The 27,946-nt window shown below is 40.8% G+C and overlaps 1 pseudogene; it reads right to left on the bottom strand.

Moving 5' to 3' along the window:
* LOC127640291 (uncharacterized) overlaps positions 1-27,946 on the bottom strand; it is a 49,378-nt pseudogene that overhangs the window by 7,008 nt on the left and 14,424 nt on the right.

The following is a 27,946-nucleotide window of genomic DNA, read 5'->3' as shown; positions in this document are numbered from 1 at the left end:
ATTTAATATGAAATTGGGCTAATTTATCCCTAAATTCATAGTTATGCTGCTTTAGTTAGGTCTGCTGGAGCCGAAAACACTTCTCTTATTCTTTAAACCTGCTTTAATGTGAATGGTATCTACACACATTTTATTGCATTTTTTCCCCTGTCTAAACCTCTGGATTATATACCGAGGTTACCAGAGCCTGCCAGATCCTTCTCCAGTCCTGCCTAGTGTAGCTGAGTGATGATGACCAACTGCAGCATGTACCAGCCAGACTTCACTTCAGTCTACTGATACAGACTTCACAGAGGATGAACTGATGCAAACTCAAAGACATGGGATTCTTCATTAGCCACTCTCTGAAGCATGGGCTCAGGATGGAGTTCCCCAAAATTACCTTCCATAAGCTTCCAGCCAGACTGCGATGCTCCTCACTGAATGATATCTATATAAACATGGTCAAATGAGAGACAACACTCTCTTAAAAAACAAACAAATAAATGATCTACCAGAAAATGTATTAACCACTAACAAAAGCCTTCATTGGCAAAAATTAAAGGACAATGCATCAACGTGTATTTCCTCAGTTAATTTTGGATGACTTCACGGATTTAATAACTACAACTTATAGTTCACACAAAACATTTTGTTTTACCACTGACCCACAACACTTACTTTGTTTACTGATTTTAACCACTAATAGTTCTAAACTAAATAGTTCTAAATAACTAATATTGGTATTATATTCAATCATTTTCTGTTATAGCATCATTTCTTGTACAGCTATTTTGAAACAACGCCTGTTGTGAAAAACGCTATACAAATAAACTTGACTTGACTTGACTTGAAGCATGAGGAGGAGCATACTGTATATACTCACTTTAGTTTGCTGTTCAGAGACTTCAGCTTTGTGAGGGTCTTTCCCCTTCTAAATCAGGTATAGGGGGACTGAAAAGGAGACATTTACAGCAAATGATCCAACAGAGCAAAAAGTCTAAAATATCACTGAACTGTAATTGATATTAGTGGTATATGGTCTGCAATTATATAGCGCCTTTTAACCTTAGTGGTATTCAAATAGCTTTACACTGTGTCTCATTAACCTATTCACACACCAATGACAGCAGAGCTGCCATGCAAGGTGCTAGCCTGCCATTGGAAGCAACTTGGGGTTCAGTGTCTTGCCCAAGTACACTTTGTCATGTGGAGTCATGTGAGCCGGGAATCGAACCACCAACCCTGCGATTAGTGGACAACCTGCTCTGCCACTTGAGCCACACCGCCCCCATATTTGTAGGTAACCCTCATGTAAAACACTTTTACAGTACCTTCTGTGTGGTGAGTACACATCAAATGTTCGGTTGAGCTGAGAGTTTGACTTTTTCTGTGCTGAAGGTTCTGTTTTGGTTTTTGGCTTTTTGAAGAGGTGAAGATACTCTGGGAGAATCTTGGAGAGTGCATCACGTGATGGAAAATCATAGGAATCCCTTTCCATCTGTGGGAAAAACAAAGAGATCATATAGTATATTTAATAGTGTAATCCTAACACAATGCAGTAGAAATAACTGGATGTCAGGCCATTTTAACTAACAAACTGTATTGTATAATGTATAATACATTAAATAATGTATCTGTTACATCTATGTTGCAGTACATTAAGCTGAGAATGTAAAATTAAACATTAAGTTACAATTAAGCAAAAATAAAGCTTTTGTTTTTTCTCTTGAAGCCCGGAAAATACACATTGAGTTTTAATGTTAAATGTGCCAGTACTTACAGAGTGTGTCACTGGCCTGTAATACGTCTTCATTTTTTAAATAAAATATATAGTAATATGCTGCAGTACATGTGCACAACAAATCCAAATTGTGATTGAACAAGGTTCAGCTTCAGTCGCAGAGTTTCATGGCAAGAATCACTGGTCTTTATTTGATCGCCAAACACAGTCCTGCGTGGTTACTATGGACAAAACTCTTTCTTCAATCTATTGCAAATAGGACAGAATTCCAAGACCTGACTTTAACTACCAACAACCCATCCCATTCAAACAAACACTCCTCTACAGTATGTTTCATTTCACCAAACATGACCACCGTTTCTTCTCAATTCAAGCAGAATCCATCAGAAGAGAAGACCAACAACTGTTCTAAGATCAGTCAGAAAGGACATTAGACCAGCAGTTATCTGTTAACAGGTTACCTGTACGCTTGCATGTTCATTCTGTGATTTCTGCATTGGGCTGAAAAGTATTGAGCTCTTATTAGGATATATAACAATAGATAAGTGCATGTGCCAAACAACGTGAGAGCTCTTGCACTGTTAGCAACCTGATTCTGGGTTACCACAACACAAATCCTGCCTAGCAACTTTTATAACTGCTAGACTGACACACAGCACAATATCCATGTGTATAAAGTTTTACAAATACATGGTGCATTCAAAGTTATAATTTAATATAATTTGTCATCTGTTTCAAGGCTAGCAGGGAGAGAAAAAGATTCTTGGTATGCCACTGGGATGGTATAAAATATTGTAACATTTAAAAAAATTACACACTTTTCTAGCTTTTCTAGCTTTCAGCCATTGTGACTAAAATGAGCACTACCCTGTTTCATGACAAGCCATGTTAAATCAATATAACTGATTCGAAAGACTCTGGTACACTGGTCTAGTCTATAGCAGGAGATAAATGAGCAGTGATTGCTAATGACTTGAGCTCATGCTGTGAGGTGCTTGTTCCTTATTCTGAATGAGGCTGTTGCACAGCAAGATGTGCGCTTCCAAATACATTATGTTCCTCTCCCCATGCCAAAGGTTATGCCTTATTAATATTCATTAAGCATCACCACAAATCATTGGACAATCATCTGACAACAACACATTCATGTTAGGGTAACAGCTTTCTATAAACTGGACATACTGTATCATGGAAAAAAACATTTTCTGGATAATTTCAAGTAAGAGTTCGATGTACTACGTAGTTACACTCTAATCTTCACAATACAAAGTTCCCTACCTGGTCTACCCCAATCATATAGAAATTAAACTGTAATAACAGGTTAATATGAACATGTGGCAAATCAATTCTACCATATATTTATATATCAATTAAATAACTCATATAATACATACAGTATATGATATATATGATATGATATATATATATATATATATATATGTGTGTGTGTGTGTGTGTGTTTAAAAAACAAAAACTCAACTATATTATTTCTCATTTAACAAGTACAGAAGAAAAAGGTCATGTAAAAGTCAATTGGAATATCATTTTTAAGGTACCTTAAACAAAACTGCACTAAAATGTTAATTCTTAGGGACAGAAACCTTGACTTACATAATAGATGGACCTCACAGAACATTTAAATAAAACATCCATTAGCATTAAAAATGCAAGTGTTTCTGTAATTTGCCTAAAAACAATGGTTGCACTATAAGGGGTTGAACATAAGTATTATATCTGTTTAAACTTACAGTTGTTGTATCAAGTCTAGACAGTATTCCTGCTGATATCTAATAAAGTTGGTGCACCAATATGATCGAAGGATTCAGCTGAAGGCTGTTTGTTTGTGTGTGTCAATCATGTTCAGATTAGGCTGATTATCAGCAATAGACACATCACTCTCATGAGGAAAAAAAGCAATACAGCAGCAAATAGCCATGCTGAGTCCAATAACAGTATGCAATTAGTTTAGAACAATACCAGATTTGCTTTGGGAAACAAAATTGATTTTTTCTTTTTCTTGAAATTACTCCCATTTCAAAAATAAAATGTGAATTAACCAAAACAATTCATGCTATTTTTTTAATCATTCCTTTAACTTGAATTGCTATGGCAACACGGCTAGCCAAAGTGTGTCAAGGGTGTTGTAGTGAATTTTTCAACTGCACAAACACTTGACCATGTGAAAATTGCCAGCCAGTCAGGCACAAATGGAAAACAAAAACAGAGAGCAACAAAAGGACAGAAACAAAGCAATTGATATGATTCACACATTTCAGGCTGTGCATTGAGAGATATTTTTTCCCTAACACATAATATTAAACACATGTTTTGTTTTTTTAATTAATAAAACTTTGGCATGTCTGAGCAATTATTTACAGTTTTCCCAGACATTCCTTTGAGATTTAAAATATTAAACATAGAAGCCCAATCTAATCATGCAAATATTAATCCTCCAAACGGACTATGATAATTCCAAATGAATTATTCACTCTGTGCTTGCAGCTATGTGTTCAGAAAGAGAGGATGAGGGAGAGTGAGTGTGGAAAAAATGAAGATGGATGGTGGACACAGATAGATAGATAGATAGATAGATAGATAGATAGATAGATAGATAGATAGATAGATAGATAGATAGAGATTGGAGTGGTGGTGGTGTAGTGGTCTAAAGCACATAACTGGTAATCTGGTAATCAGAAGGTCGCTGGTTCTATCCCCACAGTCACCACCATTGTGTCCTTGAGCAAGGCACTTAACTCCAGGTTGCTCTGGGGGGATTGTCCCTGTAATAAGGGCTCTGTAAGTCGCTTTGGATAAAAGCATCTGCCAAATGCATAAATGTAAATGAGACCAGCAGAAAACTCAACATCTCAGACTCAGAGAAATGATCCGTATCTGGACAAAGAAAAAATTAGTTAGAGAGCGACACTAGGACAGACAGATGGGGTGAGAGGGTGGTGACACCTGATTGGCTGGTGATTGTGGTTCCCTGTAAAGTCGTTTTTATCCCTGCATCAGTATTCAGCACACAACATACTAAATGCAGCAAATGGGGCTTCAGGAGACTGACAGGGCTGAGTCTGCCACCACACAGAGCTCAATTACCCTCAGAACAGGGCGACGTCTCCAGAGTCTTCTACACCATCACACTTAATGTCTCTTTTGCTTCTATTTATCTCTTGCTTTTTCCTGCTATGTCTTTTCCACTTTTCTTTTTGATCCCTCTTCCTTTTCTCGTTGTTGACAAGATATACTGTATTCTTAGACTTTGCACAATTATTCTTAAAGGGTTGTTTTCAACACTTTTTCCTGAGGTCCATTGTAAAGTGAAGGTTGTTTTTGCACCAATAATGGTAGTAATTTTATTTCACAGTACCATTTTACACCATCTCTTTGACTAAGGTTTAAACTAGGTTTTGCTATTGAAAACGGTGTTCTCAGCAAAAATTGAATCACTGCACTCAGTTGCTGAAGCTGGAATTGCAGTCATTTTAGAGCAAAAATTCAATCTCCTAATCACGCTCATTGTTGTTTATGTGGACATGACTACTTCCTAGTTCCCTTATGACTCAGTGCATTGGACATTGTGTTGATTAACCCATATGGGGAGTGCCTTACACAACCGGGTTGAAACCTCTCTACAATAATGCCAATATTCTAATATTGGCTATGGTGTTTGAGCCCCACCTGTTTTGGCCTGAAGCTGTCCGTTATAAAAGCAGGTGCTCAAACACAATTTCCTCAGAATTTCTTCCTTCAAGACAGTGATAATCTCTTATCTAGAAGCCTTCTAACCTTCACCATCGATATACACGAATCAGCCAGTGGAATCTTCATGGCAATGAGAAGTGTCTCCGCTCCACTGCAGTGCTCAGGCGAAAATTTAGTCCACCTTGCCGCTTCACAGGTGAATGGGCCGCTTCAGCATCCTGAACGCATGCCCATGCAGGGGCAGACTGGCCATCGGGAGCATTGGGAGCTTTCCCGGTAGGCTGTCAGGCAATGTGGGCTGGTCTGATGATACGCAAATATAAATAAATAAAGATAATATTGTGTTGTGTTTCTTTTGGCCCAGGTTACAAAAAAAAAAAAAAAAGGATCATGATGAGTCAAAATTCAAAAGGAAAAACATGGTCTATGCATCACTGAGCCGGTGTGTTATGGTGTGATATGTTGCAGGTCGGGTGTTGTGGGCCGCTCTTGACCAGAAACTCCAGGGCCACTTTGTAGTCACAGTCCACCCCTGGAATCAAACACATCTTGAATGTCCAGTTGCACATCTTGTTTGGATTTAATTACAAACGGGTGAATAAGCAACAATAATAAACACACTCAAATGCACTCGAATCCCAACAGCAGCTCTGTGAAAGTGGAAAGCAGCACTTCACCCCATTCAAACACAACTAAACAATATAGGGTCTCTGAAACCTAAAAATACTGCTTTATTCCTTATACCATGGCCAAGTATATGGGGGAGCTACGGGGGCATAGACCCCCAAGATTTTCCAAGTGGACCCCTTGAATCTTCTGCCGGCACCTGAACCAGCACCGAAACATGATCAAGGGGGACCAACCCAAGCAAAATTATAAAGAGAGTGCACCCCTTGGTCCAATGAAAAATAAACAGTTGCAATTAAAAATTATAAAAAATAAAAAGATCAAAATCCCCCTCCCGTCCTCCCCCAAAGATTACATCCTAGTACCGCCCCATTGTCTCAAGTAGTATATGTAATCATTGTGCTTAAGGAGGAGCCTTCATAGCTTCATGACAACTGTTTAGTCATTGACTGAGTAGGCAGTGGGGCAACAAGTCATCTACCCTAGATTTTGGCCATAGTGTATTGCAAATAGAGTCAGACAGACACCTGGGGTTAAGCAAGGACATCGGCGCCTGGTAGTCTGAGAGATTGATGGGAAGCTGAATGTATAATGTGATTTGTGTTTGGTACTCTGGCAGGATTGCGGCTGGAATCAGATTCAGATCAGAGCTCTTTCAAAGCTTGTGGCTGTAATAATGATACACGTCTTTATTTGAAATTGCATTAGCGGGAACCTCCATTAAGGTAGTAAGCAGCTCTTCATTCAATTGAAATGCTGCTTGAAGGCGACTGATGCTGTCAAGATGCAGTTTCATCAGGCATGCAAAACTCTATTCAAGTCATATCATGATGTCTATAATTTTGCAACTTTTTAATGTAAAAAAATTGGCTACTTTTCCTAACTTAATTTCCAGAAAAGTGTAAAAAATGTGGCTCTGCGGTATAATCAAAATATTGTTGTTTGTTTGAGCATCTCAACCAGTCCAACACAGCAACGCTGGCTCAACTAATGGCATGTGTTTGGGATGGGACTATCTGTATATCGACCAATAGAAGACAGAATAGAGGGTGCAGGGAAACCTGGAGAAACTTTTATGTATAGCACGTAAGGAACTGAATGATTCTGGTTCGTCTTCCTACAGCTGTTCAGCCCTGAAGTCAATTTGCAATTTGAAGGCTAATTAATCATGGGTTCTCAATCCTTTAAGTTTACACTCACTTAAAGGATTATTAGGAACGCCTGTTCAATTTCTCATTAATGCAATTATCTAATCAATCAATCACATGGCAGTTGCATCAATGCATTTAGGGGTGTGGTCCTGGTCAAGACAATCTCCTGAACTCCAAACTGAATGTCAGAATGGGAAAGAAAGGTGATTTAAGCAATTTTGAGCGTGGCATGGTTGTTGGTGCCAGACGGGCCGGTCTGAGTATTTCACAATCTGCTCAGTTACTGGGATTTTCACGCACAACCATTTCTAGGGTTTACAAAGAATGGTGTGAAAAGGGAAAAACATCCAGTATGCGGCAGTCCTGTGGGCTGAAAATGCCTTGTTGATGCTAGAGGTCAGAGGAGAATGGGCCGACTGATTCAAGCTGATAGAAGAGCAACTTTGCCTGAATTAACCACTCGTTACAACCGAGGTATGCAGCAAAGCATTTGTGAAGCCACAACACGCACAACCTTGAGGCGGATGGGCTACAACAGCAGAAGACCCCACCGGGTACCACTCATCTCCACTACAAATAGGAAAAAGAGGCTACAATTTGCAAGCGCTCACCAAAATTGGACAGTTGAAGACTGGAAAAATGTTGCCTGGTCTGATGAGTCTCGATTTCTGTTGAGACATTCAGATGGTAGAGTCAGAATTTGGCGTAAACAGAATGAGAACATGGATCCATCATGCCTTGTTACCACTGTGCAGGCTGGTGGTGGTGTAATGGTGTGGGGGATGTTTTCTTGGCACACTTTAGGCCCCTTAGTGCCAATTGGGCATCGTTTAAATGCCACGGCCTACCTGAGCATTGTTTCTGACCATGTCCATCCCTTTATGGCCACCATGTACCCATCCTCTGATGGCTACCTCCAGCAGGATAATGCACCATGTCACAAAGTTTGAATCATTTCAAATTGGTTCCTTGAACATGACAATGAGTTCACTGTACTAAAATGGCCCCCACAGTCACCAGATCTCAACCCAATAGAGCATCTTTGGGATGTGGTGGAACGGGAGCTTCGTGCCCTGGATGTGCATCCCACAAATCTCCATCAACTGCAAGATGCTATCCTATCAATATGGGCCAACATTTCTAAAGAGTGCTTTCAGCACCTTGTTGAATCAATACCACGTATAATTAAGGCAGTTCTGAAGGCGAAAGGGGGTCAAACACAGTATTAGTATGGTGTTCCTAATAATCCTTTAGGTGAGTGTAGATTGCATGAATAAAATAAAGTCTGTGGTAAACATTACTCAAAGATATTCGGATGTTTAAGTCTAGAACATAAATTACACACAGTCATACTCCAAATGGATTCAAAATTCACGTTTGAGGTATGACTGTTTGTAGTTTATGTTCTAGAAGAAAACATCCAAGTATTCAAGTAATGTTTAAAGACCTTACAGACCTTATTTTATGCATAAATCTAAAACTGCTATTGAAATAACCCATATTAGGAAAATCCAGAGAGAACCCATGGTGAATTAGCCTTCTGGATTTGCTTACGAATTGACATCACAGCTGAACAGCTCTATAGGAAGAGGAAACAGAATCATTAGATTCTTACTCCCATCCCTATGACTAATGTTCTCCAGAAACATTATTTTGCTAATAAGTTGCTAAATAAGGACTACTACTACTACAAGCAAGTAAGTGATCACACGGGAAGTCGCCATGTTGTTTCCGAGAGTTCCAGTGCCCTAGGATTGGCCACATTATGCCGACTCACCAACAAGCGCCACCTCCTATCAGACATATTTGCAATCGCTCCAGTGTGTTTAACTTCCCGGAACCGTGATGCGTCAACAGTGCGGGAGACCCGAGTTCAGAGCCCACCTTGAAACAAGGAAGTTGTCAAATTTGTATAATCAGTGATGAGTGCGATTCGGAAGTTACATTTTTCCCTCTAACATTTCATTTTTACTTCACTGATGTTTAGGTTTTGGGTTTGGGTTGGGGGGGTATATTCATTGAAATTTACAATGTTTGTAGGACAGCATTCTTCCACCTAAGAAATATTGCAAAATTACGACACATGCTCTCTGTCGCTGGTGCTGAAAAATTAATTAATGCGTTCATGACCTCAAGACTAGATTATTGTATTGCAGTGGGAGGATGTCCAGCAAGATCAATAAATAAACTTCAATTTGTTCAAAATGCAGCCGCCAGAGTGCTTACTACAACCAAGAAATATGATCATATTAGCCCAATTTTATCGTTGTTACTTTGCCTACCTGTTAAATTTTGTATTAATTAAAAAATTCTGTTAACTACATAAAAAGCTTTGAAGGTGACCTTCTACCATGCTATATTCCATCACGTTCATTAGGATCGCAAAATTCTGGCCTGTTAATAGTTCCTAGAATATCAACATCCTCAAAAGGAGGTAGATACATTTCATATTTGGCTCCTAAACTATGGAATAATCTCTAACACTGTTCGAGATGCAGACACACTAACTCAGTTTAAGTCTAGACTAAAGATTCATCCATTTAGCCGGGCATACACCTAATTTATTCTTCAACTCACAATTAGGCTGCTTTAGCTGGGTGTGCCGGAACCAGAAACCGAAAACATTGATCGTGATCTACAACTCTGCAGTAAATTGAATGGCATCTATGCTTATATTATTCTATTTGTTTTCCTGTCTCAACCTCAGGACTCCTATACTGAGGTAACCAGAACCAGCTGAATCCAGCTCCATTCCTGCTTGGTGTCGGACTCCACTGCTACATGTTGCTGAGTGATGATAACTAATAGCAGCCGATGCTAGACAAATATCACTTCAGCCTATTAACATCCCAGTACAGACCAGAACAAAAACAGCGGCGGTCACGGGCCATCAGCTAAATCTGCAGGCAGAGTCACAATTAACAGAATTGGTTTATAACGAATGACTGTCCTGGAGTTCATTACACTACTTGCTCTCTGCTTTTACTGACTCTACACCACATAGTAAACTTGATCAAATCAATGTTGCCTTGTGCTGTAGAGCTTTTTACAAACTCAGCCATTTTAAGCTAAATTTACTATAAAAACATACAAAAAATAGTGCACACATCCAATTGAATAAGTGATTACAATAAAACTGCTACCAACAGCTTTATCTGTGACCACAGACATGAAGTTCTTGGACAGAAATTGAATTTTCTGAGACTGAGGCTGACAGAATGTCCTTTTGGCAGCATAAATGGATGGAACAAGATGCAGATTAAAAAAGCCTCATTGTAGTAGGGAATATAAATATGACCTTTGACCTCTCTATTATTTAGAATGTGTTTGTGAGGGATCAATCAGGTTCATTCACACCCACTGCACAAGGATCACAATCACCTGAGTATTAACCACCTGCACCTGTCATCTAATCCAGCACCACTGAGCACTACAAAAGAGCACACTTCTCATCCAGTCTCTGTCGAACCTTCAACTAGGACTCTGACTCTCTCTCTCTCTCTCTCTCTCTCTCTCTCTCTCTCAAATTCAAATTCAAATTCAAATGAGCTTTATTGGCATGACTGTATACAGTGTACAATGTTGCCAAAGCAGTAATAAACACATTACAAACATAAAAACAACAACATGTATATACAATAAATGAATAATAATGATAATAATAAACAAATAAAAATAAATACAAACGAAAAGGAAAAAACAGAGAGCAATGAGGAAGGGAGGAGAAAAAAAATAAATAAATAAATAAATAAAAAAGAAGTCAATTAAAATATGAGTTTGAATAGAGCTGTAATATGATGAGGGGTCAGTCTCTCGCCCTCATGTGATGACAGGACGACACATACTGCGCTGCCAGCTGAACACACTCGACTTTCTCTCCCATTAGATACGAGAGTTTGTCTAAGTTATTTATGTCCTGGAATTCAGGTAGAATATGAGCTATTTTTGTAAAGTGAGTGTTTCTAATGGTCTCATATTTACTGCAGTGAGTGAGGAAGTGAAGTTCAACCTCCACAACTCCTTCAGTGCAGTGTGAACACAGTCTGTCCTCTCTGGGTCTCCGGTTCTGCCTGTGTCGACCCGTCTCTACAGACAGACTATAGGATCGTCTATCGTCTACACTCAGACGATACTTTGACAGTAGCTTTCTTTGTCCATAATCTTTAATATGGCTCAAATATGGTGCCAATTTATAATCCGTCTTAATTCTGTGGAAGTAGTTTAATTTATGTACCTGAGTGACTTTGTGCTGCCAATCGTGAATGTATTCTTCCTGCGTTATTCTGTCTGTCTGTTTCAGTTTGGCCAATCTGAACTGGATGGATGAATTTAGCTGATATTTTTCTACTAAATAGTGCATAGGGTCACTCTCTGGGTGTCCTGTCCTGTGTGTAAAGGCACAGTGATGGTAATTATCTGGAGGTGCGTCTGACAAATGGAACCAGAATTTAGCTGCTCTCTTCTGGATTTCAGTGAGGAGAGGGAACCGGCCCAGTTCTGCTCTACAGCCCAGATTCGGGGCACTTCTGTGAACTCCCAGGATGTTTTTACAGAATTCTAGGTGGAAAATTTCAACAGGGCTTTTGTCCCAAGATTCATAATTTAATTTATATTTGAGGCCCCAGATTTCACAGCCATATAGGAGTATTGGTTTGATGATGCTGTCGAAGACTTTCAGCCACAGTTTAATGGGGGTTGAATTTAAATAATGATTTTCTTATACTATAATATGTCCTACGGGCTTTGTCTGTCAGATCTTTTATTGCCAAATCAAACTGTCCTGAAGCAGAGATTGTAAGACCCAAATAATTATAGTGGTTGACATGATGAAGGATTCTTCCCCGATTGTGAATATATATTTATTGCTCAAAATGCGATTTTTTTCTGAAAGATCATGACTTTGGACTTCTCCATGTTCAATGGTAAAGCCCAATCTCTGCTATATGTTTCTAAAATGGAGAGGCTTTGATGTAGTCCCTCTTCATTAGGGGACAGCAGCAGCAGGTCGTCAGCGTAAAGGAGGCATTTGATTTCTCTGCCATCTAAGATCAGTCCAGGGCAAGATGAGTTTTGAAGAGTTGTGGCCAGTTCATTAATATAGATATTAAATAGAGTTGGGCTGAGGCTGCAGCCTTGACGAACTCCCTTGGTCTGATTGAAATAATTGGTTCTTTTGTCATTAATCTTCACGCAGCATTTATTTTCAGTGTACATGTCTTTTATGACATCATATGTCTTTCCTCCAATGCCACTCTGGATGAGTTTCAGGAAGAGTCCGTCATGCCAAACACAATCAAAGGCCTTTTTAAAGTCAATGAAGCAGCCGAATATTTTGCCTTGTTTTGTTTGCTGAACATATTTCTGTATAAGTGAGTGGAGTGTGTAGATGTGATTAGTGGTTCTCTGTTTAGGCATGAATCCAATCTGACATGTATTTAGTGTCTTGTGTTCTTGGATGAAGTTCACTAATCTGTTGTTTATAATGCAACAGAAGAGTTTCCCGAGGTTGTCCTCTCTCTCTCTCTCTCTCTCTCTCTCTCTCTCTGATTCGTGTACTCATCAGTTCCAGTGTGACTCCACAGTATTCCAGCAAAAGGACTTACCTACTGCTTCTTTCCCTAGACCCCACGTTTCCTCCTGGATTCTCCCCGATTCTCCTGTGTTTCCCGGTTGGCACATCCTTGCTATATCCAAGCAGATCTCTACAACATTTCACCCCACGATCATTCCTCTGCAAATCACATCCTGCATCTGTCCGTTTCATCTGATGCTCACCTGCCATTCAACTATTAAAGCTTTCTGAATCCTATTGACAGTTCTACCCACTGATATATATATATATATATATATATATATATATATATATATATATATATATATATATATATATATATATTAGATGCTATATATATAACTGGATTGCTCATAGAATTCTAAACTGCCAGCAGTAGGTGAAGCTACCGGAAGTGCTCTGGCGGCCATCTTACTATTCCCTACCGACAGAGGACATCGCGGCATGTGCAGCGTTTAACCGCGAAACAACACTCACTTAAGGATGCGGCTAAAGTGCCCTCAGGTTGTAATTTATGACTATGTACATATTAAGCACACATTAGTCGTTATCCCCATGTAGAGTGGGCATAACGATCATAATCTTTAATAATCAACAGTAAAAATTCAACACCAAAGTGTATTAATACCCCTTTTTAAAGCAAAGTTATCCATCTGCAGATTGTTACAGGATGCAATGTTTCTCTGCCTTCATAGATTTAATCTGTTGATGCTCATTGTTCATTATGTTGACAAATTATACAACTGCATAATTTCCAACATTATTAACCATTTTTGACTAGATTATATAGTAAATGTGAACTAATTTGGGGGGGCATGCACATCAACAAGTTTTAAAGTTGTTAATAAAAACGACTAGCTTTGTGTTGATATTGTAACTAGACAGTACCTCTTCAGAATAAATCCAGAAGAATCAAATATAAAAACGTAGTATACACACAAGTTCATATACAGTATGTGTGTGTGTGTGTATATATATATATATATATATATATACACACACACACACACACACAAATTAATATACCTTTACTTAATGGAATTATCCATTTGCATTCATTTCTGGAATACGTACATACCAGCTTGTGAGAATTTAATTATTTCAGCAATCCCCTGATCTTTTAAATCATAATTAGAAATGTTTATTGACATATGCACACAAGGAAATCATACATATTTATTTGTTCATAACAAAAGCTTCCAAGTACACACATAAATTGACTTAAACTGAACAATACAATAAAAATTTGCAGATATGTGGGAACAAATCTGCTAATGGATTTAACAACAATCCCACATTATTCAGCTTTCAATAGAATGGTAGCAAGACATGCCATCAGAGCTAGTGGCAACAATTCTCCACAGGATAGCACAGTGACACTGGAGGCAACATCTTCTGATATGCATTTCAGGCAGTGACGTTCAGCCTGAAACAGAAGACACAGAGAAAAACATCACTGTATGTCTTCCCAGCTTGTCCATGTTCAAAGAGGCTGTGGTAGGGCACATAGCAGGCTTTGCAGTTAAAACCACTATGAAGATGATTCTGTGCACTACCTGTTTATCAGCACTCAGTGTCGAGAGCTCTTCCCAAGATGAACACACTGATCGACATGAAGTCCAGAGGTGGATTTATAAGACCGTCAGACAGCGTCCTGAAAGTCTGCAAGACAGCTGAGAGATTTCTTCAACAGCACACACTCACAAGGCCCATCTCTGTCCCCACAAAGGTTCTGGATCTCCATGGTGGTTCTGCATTCAAGGAACTTGAGGCAAACATGTTCAACCTAGAACCATACAACAATCACATCTTCATACTCAGTGCATTGCAGAAAGCTGCACAAACATCAGCCTCCACTTCATTGTCAAGGAAACATGTGCTGCATCACACTCCAAACGGCTTAAGAAAACTCTGGGCAAGCTTGTACTGCAAAATAGAAGAAAAAAATAAAAGTTTAATATAAAGATCAGGAGCCGGTTGCACCAGCTATACAAAAGTTTAAACTTAGCTTAGTTGTGGCGTAAATGAGTACGGAGTCACAATTTACGCACTACTAAATAATTGAGCATTGCACCATTTAACTTCAGTACGACGTAACCCTAAGTATAAACTAAATATTTACGGAAGACTCCGAGCAGGAGTAACTGATGGAATAAAAAAGCAGACTGATATTTTATGACATCAATAAGCTCATGTTTTGCATAACAGGCATCAATCAAATAATTGTGATTATAACAATTAATTGCCTGTTTTAGGTGTTTCATAAATATGATGATTTATTACCATACAAACTCACTAAATCATTTATACAAATTTTTACAAGCTTGAGTCATATAATAAAATAAGGGTATGATTTCCTTTTCAGGCTGCAAAATCATATGAATGACAGTCAAATATAAAAGTATAAAATGTTAAATAATTAAAATAATATCTTAATTATGAAAATATGTCTCTCAAGAGAGCTGTTCTTGTGACGTCTACGTAAGCAAACAAGGTTTGTACATCAACCGCAACAAAATCAAATTGAAGTTCACGGCTTTTTAATACTTCTGTGTACAAATATGAATGCTGCTTATTGGATCAATGCAGGTAAACGTCACAGTATGCGACTACACATCACTTTACGGAGAGTTTACGAATTACTAGTTAAGACTTGCCTTAAGAACAGGTGGAGCAACCAAATTTAGCACCGACTTAGTTGCAAACTAACTAGTAGTTACGAAGCCTTGAACTTTATACCCCAACTTAAGACCTTTCGCACAGCTATTTACTCAACTTCATGTCCTTCCAAACCTGTATGACTTTTTCTGTGGAACACAAAAGATGACATTTAAAAAATTTTTTGGTCCATATAATGAAAGCCGTTGGTGACCAGAACAAGCTATTTTGCTCACCATTTACTTTCCTTATATGGAATACAAAATACATTTTTGGGGGTTCTGCAAAAGAAAGTCACATGGATTTGGAAGGACATGAGGTTGAGAATATGATGACAGAATTTACATATTTGGGTCAACTTTTCTATTAATATTAAATGTTATAACTATCTGAAACAGTAATTTTATGAGACTTATAATGCATGTTGCAAAAGTATCTTCACTACAAATAAAAACAGATAGTATAATATGTTTTACTCTGTCAGCCTGGCTTCACTGAAGAGCTGTTTTAACAATGTCTCCTCATACAGCTTTTCCTCCTGTTGCAAACCAATTCCAGTTTTATCTGACATTCAGTGCGATGTTTATTGAAATCCAAACGGCAAACTCACCTTGTTTAACTTCAACAATATCCATGTGCTCCTTGTCAGAGCTGGACTGAAAAGAGAAATCGGCCCGGGATTTGACATAACTGGCACAAAATTTGTTGGGGGGAGAGTGTTCGGCGGCGGCTCGTTTTAGATTATCGCGGCCGACACAGCGGCCCGCTCGGTTCTCCCGATGGCCAGTCCACCCTGATCGACCCCAAAGTGCGTCGGTCCACCGGAAAAATGTCCGGTAGGCTAGATTACCAGTCCAGCCCTGCTCCTCGTCTATTCCAATTGATCACTTTATAAATGATGCCCGTGAGCTGGACTGTATTCAGGCCTGCACTGCAAAAAGTACAAATCACACACAGAGAATTAATGCAAGCCCACATTATATTCATCATATGTAACCGGTGTTGATCTGCAATTAGATATTCAACTTGACCAAAAAAGCTAACTTGGTGAGTTATACTGTTATTCATTGTGGTTATTTTCCTAAGTTAACGTTAGCTGCATAGCTAATATTCATTTATCCTAAGAAAATAACCACAATGCACGTTCAACGTAAACAAAAGCTACAAAACATAAGTATGTATTCAGAATAAAAACTTTAAATCCTGCAAAAAAAAGTCTACTGATATCTTACCTCAGTTTCTTAAACTTGTTTCTATTGAGGTAACACGTGCGCCGCTGAACGTAATGCTGCTGCAATAAAGAGTCACATAACACGCTCCCATTTAGAATAAGCAGGGGGAAAAAATGAATGTCAAAATAAATAATGAATTACATATTTAGGAAGATTGCATTGTGATGCAGTGTATGCAGACGTAAAACATTGTTTTTAATGTGACTGGATAGGTAAAAATTACTCACCAAAACAGACGATTTCCCATTGAGACCCATAGGAATACAGAACGTTAGGGAATACCAAGATGGCTGCGCAGTAGCTTCACTGTTGTGACGTCATGAGCTATCCAGTTATATAGATCAGTGGTTCTACCCCCTGATTTATATAATCACAGTTCAGAGGAAGGTCTCTTTAGATGACCTTATGTGAGCACTGAGCTCATGTAGAGGCAAGAGACAGTATAATAATGGAGAATGTCATCATAAAAGAGTCTAAGCAATTGGCTGATATGGAAGGAAAACAAATAATTTCTCAAAAATTCATTGTTTTTTTATTGTTTCATTCTCCCATATGCATTCTCTTTCACATTTAAGGTTGTTGACACTGTCTACGTTTACATGCACACCAATAGTCTGATTATTGGGAGGTTCCAGAATGGCTAACGTTGCTCTTAGAGCACCCTTAAACTCTGTACAACTTTGTTGCATTGTCAGCAGCCACTGTTACTCATGTTGCTTCAAATCGCAAAATATAAAATAAACGATTGAAGGTCTCTGTCACTGCTAATTGAGGAGAAACTGTATCTATTTTGCAAGTGAACAAGGCAATACAACAAACTAGAAAGCTTCTGTTATAATAAACAAAGTTATCTCTACACTGCAAGCTCACATTTCCATTAATTGTAACAAAAGTGTTTCTAGTTTTGTTGCATTGTGTCGCATATTTGCAGTGTAGACAGCTTTATTTGCTTACAATGGGAAAATATTTAATTGCAGTCCTAGCTTGCAATTTGGAAAATGTTCCTTCTGTCTCCATGCCTTTCTCTCCACATCCCTCATGCACCCAGCTGCTGTAAATAGATACAGCCCAGTCCCTGGTGTTCAAAGCGGCCCAGCAGAAACTGTTTACACAGAGAACGGCATCCCATCACTCCCCTCTCCCGTCTGCCCTTCTCTTCTCACCAGTGAGCCACTGGAGTCTCTTATCAGAGCGCAGCAGGAGTGCTGCTGAGCCCAAAGAGTGTGGTAAATAACCGGTGATAGAGCAGGCGCTAATGAAGCTGTCTCAATCTGCACAAATTGAGATAGTCACAGTTTATTTTGTGTCTGCAACTCTGAAACAATCATGATAAGCCAAAACCCTGACCTTGTGAGGAATGCAAACATTTTATATACAATGAATACTTGAAAGGAAGGGTCTGTGTTACAACCCTTCTTAAAAGACAGCTTATACCAGCCTATGGTATTTTGCTGATCTTAGCTGGATTAAGTGGTCTCCCATTAAGCATTTTTAAATGCAATAGATATGTGAAAGGTAAGAAATTGTATTGCAATCTTGCCTAATAATAATGAAAAAAATCAAATAAAAAAACAGCCTATAAGTGATTTGCTTATTTTAACTAGTTTATGATGGTTTAAATGGTCTCCCAGCCTTGCAACTGAAATATCTTTATATGCGATGGAATTGTGTTATAAACCTGTTGAAAAAAAACATTAAACCAGAGTTAGGTGGTTTGCTGGTCTTCTTTGGTTTAAGATGGTCTCTCAGCACAAACATATTTACAAGCAATGATTATGTGAGAGGTAGGAACTGTGTAGCAACCCTGAAGAAAATCAAAATAGCTTACACCCGCCTAAGATGGTTTGCTGGTCTGAGCTGGATTAACCTGGTTAAATGGTTTTCCAGCCTCCAAACAAATACATCTTCACACGTGATGGATCCTTGCGAGGTAGGAATTGTGTTGCAACTCCTAAAGTAAAAAAATAATGTTAAACCAGCCTAAGGTGGTTTGCTGGTCTTAGCTGATTTAGCTGGTCTCCCAACCTCCAAAACACAAACATCATATTCGATGGATACTTTAGAGGCAGGAATTCTATTGTAACTCTGCAGAAATATGAATCTTAAACCAGCCTAAAGTAGTTTGCTGGTCTTAGCTAGTCTTAGCTGATTTAGCTGTTCTCCAAACCTCCAGACACAGACATCTTTACATGCAATGGATACTTGAGAGATGGGAATTGTGTTGCAACCCTGCTGAAAATACAACCTCAATACTGAAAAGGTTGGGACAATATGAAAAATGCTAATTAAAACAAAAAGGAGTGATTTGTAAATTATATTCATCCTTTGCTATATTGAAAACACTACAACTAAACATTATATGATGTTTTACCTTTTAAGTTTCATAGTTTATTTTTATTTTTATTGTACAGTCATTTCAAATCAGATGATTGCAATACACTCCAAAAACGTTGGAACAGTTGAGTGTTTACCACTGTGAAACATCACAATTTCTTTTAATAACACTAATTAAGCATATTGGCACTGAAGACAAAAGTTTGTTAAGTTTGAAAAGTGGAATTCTCCCCATTCATCCATTATGCAGGTATTCAGCTGTACAATTGTACAGAGTCTTCGTTCCATATTGTGTGCTTCATAATGCACCACACATTCTCAAATGGAGATGGTCAGGACTGCAGGCAGGCTAATCTATCACCCGCACTCTCTGATTATTCAGCCAATATGTGGTTTGAAGTTGTCCTGCTGGAGAATGCAGGGACGTCCCTGGAAAAAAACCTGTGCTGCATGGCAGTATATGCTGCTCCAAAAGTTTTACATATCTGCCTACATTAATGGTGCCCTCACAGACATCGTGGACTCAAGATGGCGCCGAGTATGGCTGCTGCGTTGCGAGCTCCGTTACAACACTGCGGTTTATTGTTTGTTTTGTTTACAGTTCTTTGTTTTTTGTCTTGGATGTTGTCTGCCTTATTGTTTACGACAGACAAGCGCTTTTGGACATTAGTTCTACAATCACACATCGAAAACCGGACTTCAAATTCCTTAATGCCGACCGCTGTTTACAAACACGCCGGTGGAGCCTTTGTCTGTGCTGCTTTCGGCGCGGAAGCGCCAGAAGGAAAAGAGGAAAGCGAGCGGCGTTCTCATCAGAGTAAGGCGTCGTGCAAATCGACCCCGCTACCCAGTATACTACTGGCAAATGTTCAGTCTCTGGACAACAAACTCTGCGAGCTGAGGCGCGGATCTCTTTCCAACGAGAGGCGAGGGACTGCTGCGTTATGTGCCTTACAGAAACCTGGCTGTCTCACGGAGATTCCAGACTTCGGCCGCCGAAATCACGGGCTTTTCCGTGCACCGGCGGACAGAGCGAAAGACCTCTCTGGTAAAAGCAGAGGTGGTGGTGTATGTTTTATGATCAACAAATCATGGTGTGATCAGAGGAGCGTACATTTCATCAAGTCTTTTTGCTCTCCTGATCTGGAATATCTCATGCTTCTGTGTCGACCATTCTGGCTGCCGAGGGAATTCACAGCGGTTATCATCACAGCTGTGTACATCCCCGCAAGCCGACACAGACCGGGCACTCAGGGAACTGTATGGGTGTATAAGTGAGCAGGAAACCGCGCACCCTGAGGCTGCGTTCATTGTTGCCGGGGACTTTAACAAAGCCAACTTCAAAGCAATACGCCCCAAAATACCACCAACACATAAAGTTCAACACCACGAGGGACGGGTTTTGGATCATTGTTACTCTCCCTTCGGGAAGGCTACAAATCCCTCCCCGCCCCCATTTGGCAAATCGGACCATTCTTCCGTTCTGCTTCTGCCCGCTTACAGGCAGAAACTGAAACAGGAAGCACCCACCCTCAGAGCGATCCAGTGCTGGTCGGACCAATCAGACTCTGCGCTACAAGACTGTTTTGATCCACGCGGACTGGGAGATGTTCGGTCCGCCTCTGATGGCGACATCGAGGTTTACGCTGACAGCGTAGCGTGTTTCATCAGGAAGTGCGTAGAAGGGCGTTGTTCCGACCAAAACTATCTGGATATACCCCAACCAGAAACCATGGGTTACTTGGCGATGTTGGCGGCACTCACTGCGCGGACCTCCGCTTTAATTCTCCTAACGCGGAGGGCGTAAACAAGCCAGTTATGCCCTCCGTAACACTATCAGTGCAGCTAAGCGCCAGTACAGGCACAAGCTTGAAGGCCAGTTCAACACCACTGACTCTAGAAGTATGTGGCAGGGAATTAACACAATCACGGACTACAAAGCGGAATAAAGTCTCCGCCATGAACACCGCTGCATCTCTCCGGACGAACTTAATACATTTTATGCTCGTTTTGAGGACAGTAACACCGCCCTCGCGGAGAGAGCACTTCGCTGCTGGCGCTACAGAGGTTGATTCACTCTCCGTCTCTGTTGTGGATGTAACCCGATCATTCCGGCGGGTGAACATCCGTAAAGCCGTGAGTCCAGGCGGCATTCGGGCGGCGTCATCAGAGCGTCTTGCGAATCAACTGGCTGGTGTTTTTACGGACATTTTCAATCTGTCCCTCTCCCTGTCTGTAGTCCCCACATGCTTCAAAACATCAACCATTGTGCCTGTACCGAAGCAAGCTATAATCACATGCTTAAATGACTGGCGTCCTGTTGCTCTGACCCCCATCATCAGCAAATGCTTGAGAGGTTAATCAGAGATCACATCTGCTCTGTTCTGCCCCCTCTTTGGACCCATTGCAGTTTGCCTACCGCAACAACCGCTCCACTGATGATGCCATTGCATCTACAATACACACTGCTCTCTCCCACCTGGAAAAAAGGAACACATATGTGAGAATGCTGTTTGTAGACTACAGCTCAGCATTCAACACCATAGTGCCCTCCAAGCTTGATGAGAAACTCCGGGCTCTGGGCTTAAACAGCTGCGCTGTGCAGCTGGATCCTGGATTTCCTGTCAGGCAGGCGTCAGGTGGTTAGAATGGGCAGCAACACCTCCTCATCACTGACCCTCAACACTGGAGCCCGCATGAGTGTGTTCTCAGCCCACTCCTGTATTCCCTGTACACACATGACTGTGTGGCAACACATAGCTCAATGCCATCATTAAGTTTGCTGGCGATCACGGCGGTGGTAGGTCTGATCACTGACAATGATGAAAGAGCCTACAGAGAGGAGGTGCACACTCTGACACGCTGGTGTCAGGAGCACAACCTCTCCCTCAGCGTCAGTAAAACCAAGGAGCTTGTTGTGGACTTCAGGAAGAAAGGCGGAGAACACAGCCCCATCACCATCAATGGAGCACCGGTGGAGAGAGTCAGCAGCTTCAAGTTCCTCGGTGTCCACATTACTGAGGAACTCACATGAGTCCGTCCACACTGAGGCCGTTGTGAAGAAGGCTCACCAGCGCCTCTTCTTCCTGAGGCGGCTGAGGAAGTTTGGAATGAACCACCACATCCTCCTGCGGTTCTACACCAGCACTGTAGAGAGCATCCTGACTGGCTGCATCACGCCTGAGTGCGGCAATAGCACAGCGTACAACTGCAAAGCCCTGCAAAGGGTGGTCGCGAACTGCCAGGAACATCATCGGAGGTGAGCTTCCCTCCCTCCAGGACATATACACCAGGCGGTTGTGTGAAAAAAGCTCGGAGGATCATCAGAGACTCCAGTCACCCAAGTCATGGGCTGTTCTCACTGCTACCATCAGGCAGGCGGTATCGCAGCATCAGGACCGCACCAGCCGACTACATGATAGCTTTTTCCCCAAGCAATCAGACTGTTGAACTCTTGATCTATCAGGATCAATAATTAGCACTGCACTTTATTAATCTATAATCTCACACTGGACTGTCAACATATTCTCCTCAATACAACTGCTATATATATATATATACACATATATATTTCATATACTCCCACTTATTGTATTGTATTGTATATTCTGTTCTATATTCTGCATTGTATATAATTATTGTGTTGTGTAAGTATGTGTACATCTGATTTGTAAATTGTTTTGTGTAAGTATGTGTACATTTGATATGTAAATTGTTTTGTGTAAGTATGTTGTTTATTGTAATTGGTATATGTCTCGTCACTGTCATGACTGCTATGTTGCTCGGAACTGCACACAAGAATTTCACCTACTGTTGCACTTGTGTACATGGTAGTGTGACAATAAAGTGATTTGATTGATTTGATTGAGATGTGCGAGTTACCCACACACCTGGCCCATACAGACACTGGTTTTTGGACCGGACGCTGATAAATGCTTGGATGTTCATTTTCCTCTTTGGCCCAGAGAACACAACGGCTGTGCTTTTCAAAAACATTTTGAAATGTGGACTCATCGGCCAAAAAACATGGTTCCACTGTTGTACTTTACATCTAAGATGAGACCGAGACCAGAGAAGTCTGCAGTGCTTCTGGACAGTGTATGCAATGAGATTTGACCATATTCATTGAATCTTTTAACTATATTGTGCACTCTAGAGGGTGAAATGCCCCAAACCCTTCCAATTTGGCTTTGGGGAACATTGTTCTCAAAGAGCTGGGTTATTTGCTGAAGCATCTGTTGGCAAATTGACAAGTCTCGAATGATCCTTGCTCTTGAAGGACTAGGCTGTTTTTGGAGGGTCCTTATATACTATTGTCTTCTGTTTAACATCTCCTGTCTCACCTTGCTATTCCAACTCCTCAAATTGTTTGTGACAAGGTTATTTGTTTCTCTCAAAGAGGAAGCGGGAGCCGGGTAACAATCCAACGTGAGTCTTTGATTTGAGTCCTTGATTTGTACACACAAAATGTATGCTTTACAGCAGAATGCTCTCCAACACACATTGCCAAGATCAGTGAGGGTTTCTTTCGGAATCCCCACTTGGGAGATTATTCTGAAGAGTGCTTCCGGATATCGCGTTGCGTAGTCCACCAGAACCAACACAAAACGATGCCCACTTGCTGTCCGCTCTAATATCATGATGAGGTCCATAGCAATTAATGAGAAGGGGACCTCGATCAATGAAAGAGGGTGCAATGGTGCTCTTGGTGTGGCCGGCGGATTCACCAGCTGACATTCACGCATGCCACACACCATCTGCGAACATCCCCATGAATGCCCGGCCAATAGAAACAGGCCATTAGACGGTTCAGTGTTTGGCATGGTTTGGTTTTGTTTGGTGTTTGGTTTTCCTGCCCTAAGTGACCCGCCATAGGATTATAATGAGCAGTCTGGAATAACATTTCCCAATGGCTCTTCGGTACAAACAACTAAGTTGTATCCTCTTTTGTCTGAGCATCCTGCATCACTCAATACAAACGATCCTTAATGATTGCAAAATACGGATATGCGAGTGTAATGTCTGGCTGGAGGTGTTGAGAATTAACCACTTTCACTTGATCAAAGGTGTGCCTAAGGGTCTAGTCTAGCATCTGTTCCAGAGGGAAATCCCCTGCAGGGAATCTTCTAAGGGCTGGGGAACCGGCACTTCCCCCTTCCTTACGTCATTCTGACACGAAGCTGACGTAGACAGCCCCAGCTCTGCCTCCCCAGTCAGTGAATTGCAAACCACACATTGAGACACTTTGTTACAGGACCCCTCCACACAAATTCCCTCAATAAAGCAGTAAATGCTGGTCAATTCGTGCCCAAGATTAGTGGATGGGTAAGGCGGGAACTAACCACAGCCTCAACACTATGCTTTTGTCCCCGAAACTGAATGATGACCGTCACTAACGGGTAATCGTGAATATCCCCGGGCACACACCTTACCTTCACCCGACTTGAATTTAATCAAGTTTTGGTGAAATGAGGTTTGATTACAACCAAGAAAGACGAGTCAGCATACAGAGAGGAGGTGCAGCGGCTAAAGGACTGGTGTAGAGCTAACAACCCGTCTCTGAATGTGGATAAAACAAAAGAGATGGTTGTTGACTTTAGGAGAGCACAGAGTGACCGCTCTGCACTGAACATCGACGGCTCCTCTGTGGAGATCGTCAAGAGCACCAAATTCCTTGGTCTCCACCTGGCGGTGAACCTCACCTGGTCCCTCAACATCAGCTCTATTGCCAATAAAGCCCAGCAGTGTCTCTACTTTCTTCGAAGGCTGAGGAAAGCACATCTCCCACCCCCCATCCTCACTACATTCTATAGAGGGACTATTGAGAGCATCCTGAGCAGCTGCATCACTGCCTGGTTTGGGACTTGCACTGTTTCCGACCGCAAAGCAGTGCAGAGGATAGTGAGGACAGCTGAGAAGATCATCTGGGTCTCTCTTCCCTCCATCAAAGACATTTACAAAAAACACTGCATCCGCAAAGCAACCAGCATTGTGGATGACCCCACACACCCTTTACACAAACTCTTCACCCTCCTGCCGTCTGGCAAGTGGTACCCAAGCATGGCCAGACTGTGTAACAGCTTCTTCCCCCAAGACATCAGACTCCTCAATACACAGATACTGGACTGACACAAACACTCGTGTCCTGAGTTGCACTTTAATTATTGTCACTCTATACCTGGCTGCTACCTAAATAACTGCTATGTCCATAGAACACTATCTCATAATATGTTATGTTTACATTTGGCATTTTTAGAAATTGTCATCTTTTTGCACTACTGTGTACTGGCCGGCACTGCAATGTCTCTCACTGTCTCTAACTATGCCTATTGTCCTGTGCAGTTTTAGTAATTTGTTGTACTGTCCCGTACTTTTTGCACACGTTTGCACGTCCACTTTATATAGGTATGTTATTTAGTCTGTGTAGTCTCATGTGGTTCTGTGTTTGTCCTATGTTGTTTTATGTAGCACCATGGTCCTGGAGGAACGTTGTCTCATTTCACTGTGTACTGTACTAACTGTATATGGTTGAACGACAATAAAAACCACTTGACTTGACTTGACATGAATCCACTAAGACTTGATATGTACCCCCCTCATACTCACAGGTATAAGGTATGCTGCTGCTTGATCGTGGGCAGCCTGTGTTTTTTTGGGGACCTGGACCGATGTTTCCACCTCTATCGTGGGGCATCGGTCCCAACCCACAACCGCGGTAGCGGATTTGCCATCCTGTGGGTGAGATCAGAGAGGATTAGGAGAAGCCAGCGGGATGAACGGCCCACTGGTAGTGCTGTTCTGGGCTGCGGCTGACCCACTGACCGCTGACCCGACCTAAAATACAAACAAACATGTAAAACCAGTCTAAGGTGATTTGCTGATCTTAGCAGGTTTTCAGATGGTTCCATCGGTCTTCCAGCCTCCCAACACAAACATATTTACATGCAATTCTAACTGAAGATGTAGAAATTGTGTTGTAACCCTGCTAGAAAAAAATCTAAACTTAAACCAGCCTACGGTGGCTTGCTGGTCTTAGCTGGTTAACACTAGTTTAGCTGATCTTCCAGCCTGGCCAAGCTGGTTTTCAGGTCAAAACAGTCAGATCTAACCAACTTGGTAAGGCTAGGAGACCAGCTAACCACCTTAGGTTGGTTTAAGCTTGTTATTACAGCAAAGAAATGCAAAACATTTACTTTACATTTGTATTCAACTCAAATGCCTGGATTTACACATGCTTTCACACAGCCTTGAATCCCTCGAAAAGCCTTGAATAACTGAATGTGCTCTCATAGCGAGAACATCTCTACAGTGATTCCCTATCTCAGTATCAACCCACACACCGCCTACATGAACACAGACGCCATCCATTCCCGATAGACTGACTCTGCCTTTGTTTGTCAAGGCCAGCTGAGCGGTATACATGCCTGCAGTGAAAGTATGCAGGTTTAAAATGCTGTTCGGATCCCAGGCTTGCAGATGGCTGCAGGGAAAGAAAAGACCTCTACAGTGAGTTCTAAAGTGTGGTCAGGTGAGGATTGAAGCCTATAGCTAAAATGAAAGACTCAAGGAAAGTGTGCCAGTATGTTTTTGATGCTGATGGAGCTGAAATTTAAAAAAGAAACTGGAGACATAAGCCTTTTGTTTAGTATCAGAATGACTTAAAGGGAAAGTTCACCAAAATATAAAAAATCTGTGTACATTTACCAAATCAGAACTGAATATTTCACTTGCGCTATTGTGCAAAATGACCACCACACAAAATGCTCATAAGTGCTGACTCAGACCTCCATTAGATGTCACTGTGGGCCCATTCTGGTCCGTGACCGGCTTGTGGCCCTATAACAAGAAGGCACTTCCCTGTGGACAGCCCGCTTGAGTAACGGAGATGCTCAAACTTCCACAGAGCATCCTGTTATTCTGTCCGCATGAGAAGCTCTCAAGTGCCTGCCTTCACAGACTGTCTCTGTCTAGCCTTCATTCTCACTATAAACACACCAGAGAGCCCTGCGGCACACACGTATGTGTGGAAATTACAGTACATTGCTGTGCTAGTGGAGCAAGACTGCATACATTATTTTATAACTGAACCTGAGGTCATTCCTAATGGGAATAAAACCAGCCAATATATACAACATACAGTGTTTTTTTTTTTTCATATGAGAAGGTGGAGTCAGAGCCTAAAAGACTTACTGGCCACAACGAGACTAAAACACAGGACTAATACTGAACAGGCGGAGTAACTAAACACTGTTGATCAGTTTCTTTGTTTGTGCTGCCTAAATTTTATTCAAACACTCTTCAGAGAATTTATTTGTTCCTTATTTTTTAATAGATATTTTATTAGTTTATTATGATATAACAGAGAGAGAGAGTGTTTGAGTGTGTCTCATTTTCTGTTAATTAACTTGTGTATGTATACTTAATTTTGGACACTAATTCCCACATGTACACTTTATTCCCCTTTTATGAACATTTTATGTTTATTATTATTTACAATATAGCTTTATGTAATTTCTTTGTGGTGATCTGTCTCTCAAAGTCCCGTTCATTACAAGCTACTTTTGGGTCATACATACAGAATACATAGGAATTGTGCTACTATTTTTAAGGTAAATGCTCTCATTTTCAGTAGTCCTCTCAAAAATCCATCTGAAAGCAAAAGAGTTTGGGCTTGTCTCCATTAGTTGCACTAGTCTGGCATTGTTTTAGACTGCTGGTAAAGGATAATTTCCAGAGGGAAAAAAAAATCAATGCTATATAAGGCGACTTGATGAATTAGAAATTTGTACTCCGTGTGAATATTGATCAGCTTGAATCTGATGGGTTTTGACAGCTCACATGCACAAAATCAATGCAGTGTTTAAGCCAAAACCTAAATGTGTACTGTAATACTGCCAAATAACCGAAAGAGTATCTTTCTACCTAGATGTGACTAGACATT

Source organism: Xyrauchen texanus, chromosome 49, assembly GCF_025860055.1.
Source record: "Xyrauchen texanus isolate HMW12.3.18 chromosome 49, RBS_HiC_50CHRs, whole genome shotgun sequence".
Classification (NCBI taxonomy): Eukaryota; Metazoa; Chordata; class Actinopteri; order Cypriniformes; family Catostomidae; genus Xyrauchen; species Xyrauchen texanus.
The sequence above is the reverse complement of the archived record's forward strand: the minus strand, read 5'-3'. Positions and strand labels throughout refer to the sequence as shown.